Below are 14,231 nucleotides of genomic sequence, written 5' to 3' on the forward strand. Positions count from 1 at the left end.
TCCCTTATTAAGCGAAAATCAATATGTGGCATTTAAAAATTCCTTACAGCCTTCAATCGCTCTTTATCATAGAAAATAAACAGACTTGGTTGTATGTGTGTAAGTTACGTGTCTTTTTCCAAATCAACTTCTGCATACAAATTTAAAGACAGCTTGGATGCATGGGAAAATTGTGAGACAGAGTATATTAATGTCTAGTTCAAATTTGATAATGAACACCAGACCAGAAAAATGAGGGATCACTTTCTCTTTAACCAACGATTTGCATGGATTGCAAGGATTATCTTTCTATTGCTTCTTCCCATTCTCTAAGGAATTACTTAGTGACCATGAGCACCCTGCTAATGTTTGTTTGTTAAATTCAAGACTTGGAATTTTCAGCAAACCAGTTTTTCAATGCAGTCCTTTGGTCTGAACCTGTGATCCCAAGAATTACAATGCACACACATTCATCAGAACCAGAGAGGTTTAGTGGTCTGTCTAAAAGTCATGCTTCAGAAGAACCAGATTCTGTTGCATTTGTGACCTCTAGAGGACAAGACGTGAGACATTTTAGTCATTCAATGAGGTCTCCAAATAAGATTTTCAGAGTCTCAGATTTATAGATGTTACAAAGTTCACCTGTAATCATGACAGAAGATAGATTCCGTGTGGTGTTGTCTTGATCTAACAGCCTAAACCCAGCCTGGCTGATATTTTAAACGGTGTTTTGAAAACTCCTCACACTTTGGATAACCTTGTGGAAAACTAAGGAAAACCTTGCTCAACTGTTAATATTCATTACTTAACCCAGGGGTACAAAATGCCTTGGAGATGAACAACATGATTGGCATGCTATTACTAATACGATTACTATTCAGTTATTTCTCTTTTGTCTCTAAATGACTAACTGGTTGTTATCCCTTAACGGACAAACAAAATACAGATGAACACATGTTATCTTGAAAATGTGCGCTACGCTATATTAGAAAGTTTATACTAGTTATGTTAGAAAAATGACAGACATTTTAATTAGGCTTTAGCTCAGTGACATTTAGGAGTTCCCTCTCATTGTAATTCAGTTTTGCGAAGAATGAATTGAGTTTAAAAGAACTCTAAAGGTGAGGTACACCTCTCAGGGTCGCACCTGAGAGTTTCCAGTAGTCTACCAGTCTTGACGATGAGAGGGAGAGTCAAGCAGAGGCCTACCCATTCCATTCCTAGTTTGGACAGTGGCTAGTGGGTGGAAGGCCATCTGCTACAAGTCAAAAATCACCTGTGCTGGGCAGCAGTAGCAATGGAGAGAGTTGAGGGCGGAGACTCAAGTTTACTGCGTGGAAAGAGGCGATGGAAAAACCGCTTCTGTATTTTTACCAGGAAAACTCTATGGACACCCTACCAGAACGATTGCAGATGGAGGTGGGACGTTCTGGGAGAGATGTGTCCATGGCTTTGCTATGGGTCAGAGGTGACTCAACAGCCTAAGACAAGTCAAGGTGAGGGTGAGCCAGATGCAGCTACAGTCCGAAAGAGCATCTTCTTCTTCAGATAATTAAAAAATGAAGTCAGTTTCCTCCGGGCTAAAACTGTTGCTCATCTCTCTGCTCTATCTTCAGTGTCTTCTCAGGGATCAAACTAAAAACATGACTATATTTTTCTCCCTCTTTTATATCATACTTTCTGGACAAGATGAAGACAAAAGGTAATTTAATGGAAGGACCTTAAAGAATATTGAGTTTTTGTATGCTCTTGTTTTGAGCCAATCTTCAAGAAACTCCAGTGGTTGCCTATCTACCTCTGCATTAAATGGAAATGCCTTACCATTGGCTTTAAGCACTCATTAGGTCACGTTGCCCCCTCCTACCTTACCTCTCTGCTCTCTTACTGCAACTTAGCCTGCACACTTGACTCTTCTAACACCAACCTACTCACTGCACTTTGTCCTCATCTTTAAAGCTGCCAATCTCTCATTTACGTCCTGCCTCCAGAACTCCCCTCTTCTTCATATCTGACAGACCATTCTTCCCGCCTCAAAACCTCTCCTTCAAGAGGCCTTCCCTGAATAAGCCCTCATTTCCTCTTTTCCCCACTCACTTCTGCATCACTTGCACTTGGATTTGCTTCTATTATTCACCCTTCCCTCAGCCCCGCAGCACTTACGTACTTCTCTGTAATTTATTTATATTAATGTCTGTCTCCCTATGTAGACTCAAAGCTCACTGTGGGCAGGGAACTTTTCTACAAACTCTGTACTCTCCCAAGCATTCATTCATTTAGTCAATCGTATTTATTGAGCACTTCCTTAGTGCAGAGCACTGTACAAAGCACTTGGGAGAGTACAATGCAATAATAAACAGACACATTCCCTGTCCATAACGAGCTTACAGTCTAGAGAGGGGGAGGCAGACAATATAGAGAAGCAGCTTGGTTCAGTGGAAAGAGCCCAGGCTTGGGAGTCAGAGGTCATGGGTTCTAATCCCGGCTCTGCCACTTGTCAGCTGTGTGACTTTGGGCAGGCCACTTAACTTCTCTGTACCTCAGTTATCTCAACTGTAAAATGGGGATTAAGACTGTGAGCCCCACGTAGGACAACCCAATTACCTTATATCCCCCCCAGCACTTAGAACAGTGCTTGGCACATAGTAAGTGCTTAACAAATACATTATCAAAGAAATTACAGATACGTACATAAGTGCTGTGGGGCTGGGAGGTGGGGGATGAACAAAGGGAGCAAGTCAGGGTGATGCAGAAGGGAGTGGGCCTCTTGGAACAGATGTGCTTTCAATACGGTTTGAAGAGGGGAAGAGTAATTGTCTGTCGGATTTGAGGAGGGAGGGCATTCCAGGCCAGAGGCTGGACATGGGCGAGTGGTCGGTGGCGACATAGGTGAGATCGAAGTATGGTGAGAAGGTTAGCATTAATAATGATGGCATTTAGAGAAGTGTGCTGGCATAGTAGGAGAGTAGCGAGATTAGGTAGGAATGGGCAAGGTGATTGACTGAATGCTATAAAACCAACGTTGAGGAGTTTTTGTTTGATGCGGAGGTGGGTGGGCAACCACTAGAGTTTCTTGAGGAGTCAGGAAACACATCCTGAACTTTTTTGTACAAAAATTATCTAGGCAGCGGAGTGAAGTTTGGACTGGAGTGGGGGGAGAGGCGGGAGGCCAGCAAGGCGGCTAATGCAGTAATCCGGGTGGGGGGGGGATGGGATGAGTGTTTGTATTAACGTGGTAGCAGTTTGAATGGAGAGGAAAGGGCAGATTTTAGCACCCTTAGTAGTACAGTGTTCTGCCTAAGTGTGATTCATTAACTGATTATTGAGGAAGAAGACTGAGGGATCATGTCTATTAAATCTCTTGTAGTAAGTATTTTGATTGGCTTAATGGGCATTAGAAACATGCCACAGGCCAAGCTGCCTTTTTAAATCAATGGTATTTATCGGGTGCTTATTTTGTGCAGATAGTCCACAGCACTGAAGTAGTTTTAAGCATGAAACAATATTTTCTCAAGGCCCAATTCATTTACTGAAGTAGGGAGAGTCAACTGATCTTCTACCCAAAAATTTAAAAATTATTTTCAGAATATTTTTTCTAAAATGGGGATAAATGGAAACTTCCAAAATCAGAAAAGATGTCAAATTTATTTATTCAGTAGTATTGACTGAATGTTCTTTACTATGTGCTTCGGAGAATACGGTAAGAATAAAAGCCACGTTTTTGGACACAGTTGAATGCAACATGATTAATACTATAATAATAGTACTCAGATGCTTTGTGAATGTTGCTAAGATGTTGGAGCTACGATATTCAGGGATTCTGTAAACAGCAATTTATCAAGGTCAGAGATCATATTTAATTCAATATAAAACATTAAATTTTCATATATCTCTCTTCCAATTATTATTGGCAGAAAATATTTTGGGGAAAAGAACATGACCCAGAAATTCTAAAGGATGAAAACAAATGGAAAATTACTGAAAATATTAAAGATAACTATATTACTGCTTATCTTCCTTTACTGTTCCCAGTAGAGAAAAATTGCCAGCTAATTCAACCTTCTTTCCATCTACTGAAGATTAATGTTAGGAAGACTTGCTACGAAGAGCCTGGAAAAAATCATGAAGTGTGCTGATGTAAAAACTACCGCAAAAATACAAATTGTCAAGTCTATGGTGTTTCCAGTAACAACGTGCGGATCTGAAAGCTGGATAGTAAAAAAACAGGATAGAAAGAGCATCATTTCTTTTGAAATGTGGTGCTGGAGAAGACTGTTGGTTTTGGAGCAAATTAAGCCAATGTGTCTTTGGAAGGCCAAACGACTCGACTTAGATTAGCATATTTTGGACACATCATCAGGAGGGCTAATTCTCTGGAGAAGACACCAGTGCTAGGAAAAGTCCAGGGAAAATGTGAAAGAGGCAGACCAGAAGCTAGATGGATAGAAACCATAACAATGGTAACAGAGAACCTTTAGCAAGGCTATAGATTATGGAAAAAGATATGACGTTCTCGAGAAACTATATCCATAGAGTTGCTGTGAATCGGAAACAACTCGACGGCATTTGATAATAATAATAACATCTTTCTTATCAACTCGAAGCACAATCACATCCATTATCTCATTTTTGTATCTCCAGTAAGTAGGAAGGGGATGGTATTTTTATCTCCATTTCGTACTTCCCAAGCGCTTAACACAGTGCTCTGCACACGTAAGCGCTCAATAAATATGACTGAATGAATGAATGGATAGGGAATTGTATCAAAGTACAGTTAAGTGACTAGTCTCTGGTTATATGATGACAGAACTGAGACGAGAATGCAAGAATCCTGTCTCCAGATCGAGTGTTTCTTTAAGCTTTTTGACTAAAAGATGTAAAAAAAAAAAAAAAATACATAATGGGCTTAATTTTGTTACAAGACCAAATATGTTTAAAATTGTTCCGTAGCAGAGTTGGTATGTCTGTGTAAAGGGGCCCTTCACTATAAAATAGTCAAAAATTAAGGAACCATTGTTGCTCCTAATATAGCTTGTTGGTCCTTTGCCCAGTAAACATTATCTAAAGGGCCGTAGCCACTACATTTAACTCTGTCCCTCATTGTTTATGAGTCAACCTATTGTGTACTGAAATTGCTACAGCTTAGAGATAATTTCAAGGGACGTGCACCAAACTAGAGGAGCCAAGACAAAAAGACAAAAAAGGCAAAGATGAAAAAATGGGATGAAGAATGGACTTTACTAAATAATAGCTGGAGGCTACAGTTTTTAAACAACATGTGTTCGGCCATAATCCTAAAATGCCCCACTTGCCTTGTGAACAGCTACATTCCATTGTCTTTTGAGTTGCCCAAATCACAAATCACTTGGATAAGTTTCATATTCACTTCTCTAGCCACAATCCATAGCCCTAGTTTTGTGGTGGTGAAGTTTAAACCACAAATAGCTAATAGACATAATAATAATAATATATCTGTCTCACATCAATCTAATCCCATAACTCATACTTTTCCTTCTCTGCCTATGCATCATGCAAGCAACTAATAATTATGGTACTTGTTAAGTGCTTACTATGCACCAAACACTGTTCTAAGCTCTGGAGTAGATAGAAATTCATCAGGTTGACACAATCCCCATCCCAAGTAGAAGGGAGTAGGATTTAATCCTTATTTTACAAGTGAGTTCAATGAGGCATAGAGAAGTTCCCACATGGCAGAGCTGGAATTAGAACCCAGGTCCTCTAAATCCCAGATTCCTGTTCTTTCTACTAGGCCATGCTGGTCACTATGTAATATCAGGATTTAGAATGGAATTCAGCAGGATAAGGTCACTATCCAATAGTCAGCATAGCCATAATTATTATCAATGTCAAGTAACACTTATTAAGTGCCTAACAGCATAAGTCCACTGAAGATTTATAATAGAGGCAGGCAATATTGATGAAGAAAATCCAACACTAATTGTTGGCTCTTCCTCTACCACCCATCCTTTGACTGTGGCAATCCCTCAAAGGGTTTACAGGGCTGGGGGCCCAGGGACCCCAAATACTACACAGTGAGCATCCCAAGCTGACCAAGTATTCACTTCTACTGTAGCCCCTGTCCCCCACAAAGCTGCCCTCAAGCGCAGCCGGATGATTGTTTCAATCAATCAATGGTATTTACTGAGTGCTTGCTGTGTGCAGAGCATGGAATTAAGCACTTGGGAGAGTAAAATATAACATCATTGGTAGACATGGTTCCTGTCCACAAGGAGCATACAGTCTAGAGGGGAAGGCAAACAGTAAAATAAAGTGGTTTGGCTTCAAAGCTCTCCATCACCTCGCCCCCTCCTACCTCACCTCCCATCTCTCCTTCTTCAGCCCAGGCCGTACACTCTGCTCCTCTGCCGCTAACGTCTTCATTGGCCTTGTTCTCGCCTGTCCCGCCATCGACCCCTGGCCCACGTCCTATCTCTGATCTGGAATGCCCTCCCTCCTCACATCTGTCAAACTAGCTCTCTTCCTCCCTTCAAAGCCCTTCTGAGAGCTCACCTCTTCCAGGAGGCCTTCCCAGCCTGAGCCCCCCTTTTCCTCTGCTCCTCCTCCCCATCACCCCTACTCCCTCGCTCTGCTCTACCCCCTTCCCCGCCCCACAGCACTTGTGTATATTTGTACATATTTATTACTCTACTTTATTAAATATGTGTATATATCGACAATTCTATTTATCTATAATGATGCTACTGATGCCCATCTACTTGTCGTGGTGCCTGTTTCCCCCTTCTAGACTGTGAGCCCGTTGTGGGGTAGGGATTGTCTCTATCTGTTGCCCGAATTGTACTTTCCAAGTGCTTAGTACAGCGCTCTGCCCACAGTAAGCACTCAATAAATACAATTGAATGAATAAATTACTACAACGTACATAAGTGTTGTGGAGCTGAGGATGGGGTGAATAGCTAGTGCTTAAAGGGTACAGATCCAACTGCAAGGGTGATACAAGAAGGGAAAGCGAGTAGGGGAAAATGACGGGTTAGCTGGGGAAGACCTCTTGGAAGAGATGTGTTTTTATTAAGGCTTTGAATATGGGGAGAATGGTCGTGTGACGTATATGAAGGCGGGAGGGAGTTCCAAGCCAGAGTGAGAACACTGGCAAGGGTTTGGTGGTGAGACAGATGAGATTGAGGCACAGTGAGTACATTGGTGTTAGAGGAGTGAAACGTGTGGTCCGGATTGAAGTAGGGAATCAGTGACGGAAGGTAAAAGGAGGTGAGATTATTGAATGCTTTAAAGCAGATGGCAAAGGGTTTCTTTTCCAGGAGCAGATAGATGAGTTACCACTGGAGGTTCTCGAGGAGTGGGGAGTGTTTTGAGAAGGTGCAGAAGGTTTGGGATCAGAGGCACAGGTAGAGAGGGTAAATTTAGAGAGGAGATAGATCTCCTTTTGAGACTGAAGCTCGCTGTGGGCAGGGAATGTGTCTACCCAGTCTGTTATATTTTCCAAAGCACTTACTACCGTGCTCTGCACACAGCAAGTGTTCAATAAATAGGATTGATTAATTGATTGAAATACTGCTGGTAAAGGAAGGGCAGTCAAAGAAGAGAAGCAGCATGGCTCAGTGGAAAGAGCACGGGCTTTGGAGTCAGAGGTCATGGGTTCAAATCCCGGCTCTGCCAATTGTCAGCTGTGTGACTTTGAGCAAGTCACTTCACTTCTCTGGGCCTCAGTTCCCTCATCCGTAAAATGGGGATGAAGACTGTGAGCCCCCTGTGGGACAACCTGATTGCCTTGTAACCTCCCCAGCGCTTAGAACAGTGCTTTGCACACAGTAAGCGCTTAATAAATGCCATTATTATTACTGTTACTATTATTAAGAGTAAGGAGGAGGAAGGGACTGGAGAGGAACAGGGGAAATTTTAGGATGACGTGGGTTTCCTCCTCAGTTTCTGCCTGTGCTGAGGAATATTCCCTCTCTCTCCTTCCTCCAGCTCTGGCTTGTTGACAGGGACAACTCCAGGACGTGATTGGCAGAGAGAGTAGCCCCTGCTTCGGTGAGAAGATGGGGGCAGGGAAAGCACTGACTATGTGTCAGGCACTGTTCTAAGTGCTGGGATGGGTACAAGCTAATAGGGTTGGATGGGAAGGAGAGGGTGGATGGATAGGTTCAGGTGATGGGATGAGGAAGGAATGGCATACTTGGGGAAAAGAGACAAGCATGCTCTCACATTGGCTGCTCCTATCCAAGGCATAGTGGATAGAGCACAGGCTTGGGAGTCAGAAGGATCTGGGTTCTAATCCCGCCTCAGCCACATGACAGCTGTGTCACCTTGTATAAGTCACTTCACTTCTCTGGGCCTCAGTTACCTCATCTGTAAAATGGGGATTAAGACTGTGAGCCTCATGTGGGACAGGGACTATATCCAACCCAATTAGTTTGTATCCACCCTAACATTTAGAACAGTGCCTGGCACATAGTAAGTGCTTCACAAATACCACAATTATCATTATTATTATTATTACTCACCCTCTTTCAGTCTCTATCTCTCTCCCTCCTTTCTCATTCTGCTGTCACTGCTCTATGACATCATACACTTCATGATGTAGTGACATCATGCCCAATACGGACTCCGGCGTTTTCACAAATTCACTGGGCCTTTAGTCTATGCCACTGATTGACTGACTGATTGACTGATAGTGAGACTGAGTAAAGGCTTCCTTTGCTGGCAAACAAAGCTGCCTGCCTTCATATTTCTTTTCCTGTATAACGTAGGTGAGTCTTTCTTGTTGAGCCGATTTGGTTAATATTTCATCTCAGTTTCACTAATCATCTTTAGGAGGCTTGCCTGTTTGCACAGGTGTCTTTCTTGATTTGTTTCTTTTCCTGGCAGTTTCTTTGAATCTGTCTGGAGCAGAGATGGGATCACAGAAAGTGTTCTTTGTTTCATCCCCACCCAGATCTTGCTGCCTCTGCATATTTTCTTGCCTAAGGAAGGCTAATTGAGGCTTTGTAAACCCAACTGAAGATCAGAAGTTTCTTAATTTAGACCACAACCCTATATTATTCCTTTGGCAGCAATAGAGGTGTATAGGGAGATATATAAATGATCTCAAATTCCATTTTAGTGGTATCTGAATGAACAAGAGTTTGTTTTCCCTGTGTCTGTGTGTTTTTATGTAATCTTAATAATCTTCTATTGGCAACCAAAGGCATTTTGTAGCTGCCAGAGTCCCAAGCCATGTAATAGTATCTTTTAAAAATATCGACAGATTCATTGTAGAGGTATTTATGTAACTCCCTGTTCTCCTCCTGAATCTTTCCTGTTATAAAATAATGACAGAGAAATCTATAGAGACTGTTGCAATACTTCAATAATTTCCTTCACTACTTTCCACTACCATAGATGATTATCTATATAATGTAGAAAGTTCAGTGACTTGCTGTGAAATGATTTCACTCCCCAAATTTCCAACAAATCAGTGATTCAGTCAGAGTAGTGAAAGGAAATGGTCAAAACACTGTAGATTGCAAGTTCCTTGTGGGCAGGGATTGGGTCTACCACCTCTGTTGTATTGCACTTTCCCAAGCGCATATGTACAATGCTCTGCAAACAATAAAACACTCCATGAGTACCACTGAGTGTTGGATTGATTGGATCTGATCGAAAGTCTGCTAAAATTTCCAATGAAGAAGAATACCTGCCCACTTTTCTCTACAATATGTCACCCAGGAAATTCCTCAGCTCCAACCTGAAGTGAAAAATTGAAAAATCTAATAACACTAAAGAACCTTTTTTTTAGACAATAATAATAATAATAATAAAATGTATTAAGCACTTACTGGGGAAGCAGCATTACATAGTGGATAGAGCACAGTCCAGGGAGTTAGAAGGACCTGGGCTGTAATCCCAGCTTCGACGATTGTCTGCTGTGTGACCTTGGGCAAATCACTTAACTTCTCTGTGCTTCATTTATCTCATCTGTAATATAGCGATTAAAACCGTGAGCCCATGTGGGACACGGACTGCATCCAAACTGATTAACTCTGTATCTACCCCAGTGCTTAGTATAGTTTGCACTTAGCAAATACCATTAAAAAAAGAACCTTTCATCCTAACCATATACGGAACAGATGTTCCTCCAAAAGATAGTACTGCACAAAAATGTCAATCTTCGTCTACTAGAATTATAAGGAATCTCAGAACAGCATTACCAGTGATGGAAAAATGCTGCCAGGGTCAACCATCACAGAGTTATTTACTTGTCATTAAAGAAACCTATGCGGGGGAAATTTCAATGCTTGGGTTGGTGACAGGGACAATCATAGAAAAAGTCATTTATCCATAACAGACTGAGCAACTAAGCAGTAATGACTGTGGACAAAGATTCTCATGATCACTAAGACTATATTCCACCCACAAATGAAAGATAACCTGAATGCAACCAGATATCAATAGTACTTACTGAGCACTTACTGTGTGCTGAGCACTGTCCTAAATGCTGAGAGAGAACAATACAACAGGGTTGGTAGTGACATTCCCTGTTCGCAAGGAGTTTACAGCCTAGGAGGGGAGTTAGACATTACATGGCTCAGTGGAAAAAGCACGGGCTTTAGAGTCAGAGGTCATGGGTTCAAGTCCCGCCTCCACCAATTGTCAGCTGTGTGACTTTGGGCAAGTCACTTCACTTCTCTGGGCCTCAGTTCCCTCATCTGTAAAATGGGGATTCATTCATTCAATCGTATTTACTGAGCGCTTACTGTGTGCACAGCACTGTACTAAGCGCTTGGGAAGTACAAGTTGGCAACATATACAGACGGTCCCTACCCAACAGCGGGCTCTCAGTCTAGAAGGGGGAGACAGACAACAAAACATATTAACAACATAAAATAGAATAAATATGTACAAATAAAATAGAGTAATAAATACGTACAAACATATATACATACATACAGGTGCTGTTGGGAGGGGGAAAGGAAGGAGGGGGCTCAGTCTGGGAAGGCCTCCTGGAAGAGGTGAGCTCTCAGTAGGGCTTTGAAGGGAGGAAGAGAGCTAGCTTGGCAGATGTGTGGAGGGAAGGCATTCTGGGCCAGCGGGATGACGTGGGCTGGGGGTCGACGGTGGGACAGGCGAGAATGAGGCACAGTGAGGAGATTAGTGGCAGAGGAGTGGAGGGTCTGGGCTGGGCTGTAGAAGGAGAGAAGGGAGGTGAGGTAGGAGGGGGCGAGGTGATGGACAGCCTTGAAGCCGAGGGTGAGGAGTTTTTGCCTGATGCGTAGGTTGATTGGTAGCCACTGGAGATTTTTGAGGAGGGGAGTAACGTACCCAGGGCATTTCTGCTCAAAGAAGTTAGACACATAGTATGTGGTTAAATTGAATAAAACAAAGAAACTAACAGCCTGCACATTTTGCTCTTCTAACACCACCTTACTATGCTTTGTGTTCATCCTCTTACCATCGACCTCTTTCTCAGGCCAATCAATCAACCAGTGGTATTTATTGAGCACTTACTGTGTGCAGAGCCCACAGGAAGCTTGCACTCTAATGAGAGAGACAGACATTTAAAAAAATTGTAGTTAGGGGAAGTGACTAAATATAAGGTTTTGTACCTAAATTTATGGAGGTGGGGGTGAGGATGAGGGGGGGACTAAAGCGTTTAGGGGGAGGCGGGGGGGGAAGGAGAGCAAGGAATGGTGAGTAGGCTGGTATAAAAGGAGCAAAGTGTGTGGTGGGAGAAGAGCAAGGATAAAGAAGGGGTAAAATGCTGATTGAGTGCTTTGAATCAGGTGTGGAGGAGTTTCCGAATGGAATTCCCTCCCCTTCTATTTCTGGCAGCCCATCTTCAAAGCCCTTCTAAGTCACATCTCCTCCAGGAGTTCTTCTCTGTCAAATCTCTAAGTGTTTCACTCTATTTTCCCCCTACTCCCACTTTAAAGGTTCTGTATTACCTATGCACTTGAGTTTTCACCTTTCCTTTTCCCCCAATAGCACTGATGCTCCTATCTTTAAACTCTGTTACTTCTCCCTACCTCTAATGAGTGTCTGTCTCTTGTAGTAGATTGGGGTCCTTGGGGTTGGGGTTCCTGTGTGCTAACTCTATTCTACTCTTCCAAGTGCTTAGCATGGTGTTGTATACTCAGTAAGCTCTCAATAAATTCTATCTCAATTGAATACCATTAGTCATGGCTAGTCAGTGCTATGGTGACTGGATCAAGGAAAATGACTAGGAGATTGAATGACTACTTGGAGAAAAGCAAAAAAGAAAAAAAATCATGGCCTAGTGGATAGAGCGTGATCCTGGAAGTCAGAAGGACCTGGGTTCAAATCCCCACACCGCCACTTGTCTGCTTTGTGACCTTGACCAAGTCACTTGACTTCTCATTCACCTCATCTGTAAAATGGGGATTAAGACTGTGAGCCCTTTGTGGGACAGGGACTGTTTCCAACCTGATTAACTTGGATTTACCCCAGCTCTTAGTACATATTCATTCATTCAACTGTGTTTATTGAGTGCTTACTGTGTGCAAAGCACTGTATTAAGTGCCTGGGAGAGTACAATCCAATAACAGACACGTTCCCACTCAAGAGGAGCTAAGTTTAGAGGGGGAGGCAGACACTAATATAAATAAATAAATTACAGATATATATGTATATGCTGTAGGGATGGGAGGGAGGATGAATGAAGGAGCAAGTAAAAGGGAATGGGAGAAGAGTAGAGGAGGGCTCAGGGGAGGCTTCTTGGAGGAGATGTGCCTTCAAAAAGGCTTTGAAGTGGGGGAGAGTAATTATCTGCCTGATATGAGGAGGAAAGGACATAGTGAGGACTTAACAAACATCATAAAAAAGTACCAACAATCCTTTGATCTTTCATGTTCTGAACATAGGAAAGTCCTATAGAAGCCTAGATTGTGATGTGGAAATCTAATTGAGTGACATATGTGACAAACAGGAGAGAGGGAGAGACAGAGAGAGAGAGAGACAGAGACAGAGACAGAGGCACCAAACTGAAACAATCTAAAGCTACGCGGACGGACTACAACCAAATCAAAAGACTTCAATGCATAACTAAAAAGCCAAGCCGATTTAACTAAAGATATAAAGAGCACTGTATAAAAATGGATCCAAGAAAAACAAATCTGAGTAGAGCGCACATTAAGGGAAAGTGAAGCAAAGGATCATGATTAGCAGGTAGATGTCAGAAAAGAGAAATGGGTAAATCACCGGTTCACTGCAACTCCCATCCCTCCAAGACTGCTTAACAGGTCCTAAAATGAATGCCATGGAAAAACCAAGGGCGATCAGCTAAATCCAAATTCATAAGTACCCTTTAACATAACATAACATAACATTGAACTCTAAGCAGCATTTGGAAACACAAATCATTTGCTGTCATCCCAAAAATGTCACACGGTGTGAAAGTGATGGATCTTTTGTGACCCCATGACACGGTCTCCATTTCTGAAGGCATTGAAATGAAAACGTGATCTGTAGTCTGCTACAGTTAGTACCGATCTATTAGATGTTTTTAAAATCATGTTGGGAATCCACAGGCATGCAAAGCAATGTCTTCCTGGCCCAGAAGGGGATACTAAACGACTTCACAAACACCAGGTGGGATTTTAACAACGTTAGTATAAAAGAAAAAAAGAACCAAGTACTTTATGAATAACTCAAAACTAGTGTGTTTCTCTTTATTTTCAATATAAATTTTCTACTTAAGAAATTCCACAAACTTTTTACTGAACCGTTGCCAGAGTCGTCCGGGTACTTCAAACTAAATTTCAATAATTTACCCTTTAGAAAATTTAAATAAATGTAAATAGACTTTAGATATACACATTCAAGTGTACATATTCCTTCACTAATCTCTTTGCAGACATTTAAACAGTAAGCATGCTAGAAATTCCTGTGCCTGGGATTTTTATAACATTTCATTTCTTTAAATTTTGAAGAAAAAATTGTGCTCACCTTATTCATTTTACTCATTCTAACTTCACATTATCACTCAATCGATCTATAGTGTTTAATGAGTGCCTACTCTTATGCAGTGCACTGTATTAAACACTTGGAAGAGTTCGGTAGACTTAGTAGACGTTATCCCTCTCCACAAAATGTTTATTATAGATAGGAGGAAGTGATAAAGAGTGTAAGATATGCCCATAAGTGCTGGGAGCTGGGAGGTTTGGAGCTCTTAAATGCTTTAGTGATGCAGAAGTGCTGAAGGGGCAATTGGAGGAATATAAAATGAGGATATTGGAAATTAATCAGAGGAGGCCTCCTGG

The 14,231-nt window shown here is 41.9% G+C and overlaps 1 protein-coding gene and 1 non-coding gene across 3 annotated transcripts in view; one reads left to right on the forward strand and one right to left on the reverse strand.

Annotated features, from left to right (window-relative positions):
* The window catches only part of TSPAN8 (tetraspanin 8), a 219,432-nt gene that overhangs the window by 176,983 nt on the left and 28,218 nt on the right, over positions 1–14,231 (reverse strand). The gene's annotated exons all lie outside the window — the stretch shown is intronic.
* LOC119937355 lies at positions 1,109–1,245 on the forward strand. The gene has a single exon (XR_005454031.1). It is a non-coding gene; the product is annotated as a small nucleolar RNA SNORA7 (small nucleolar RNA).

The sequence above is a fragment of the Tachyglossus aculeatus genome, chromosome 14, assembly GCF_015852505.1.
Source record: "Tachyglossus aculeatus isolate mTacAcu1 chromosome 14, mTacAcu1.pri, whole genome shotgun sequence".
Lineage (NCBI taxonomy): Eukaryota > Metazoa > Chordata > Mammalia > Monotremata > Tachyglossidae > Tachyglossus > Tachyglossus aculeatus.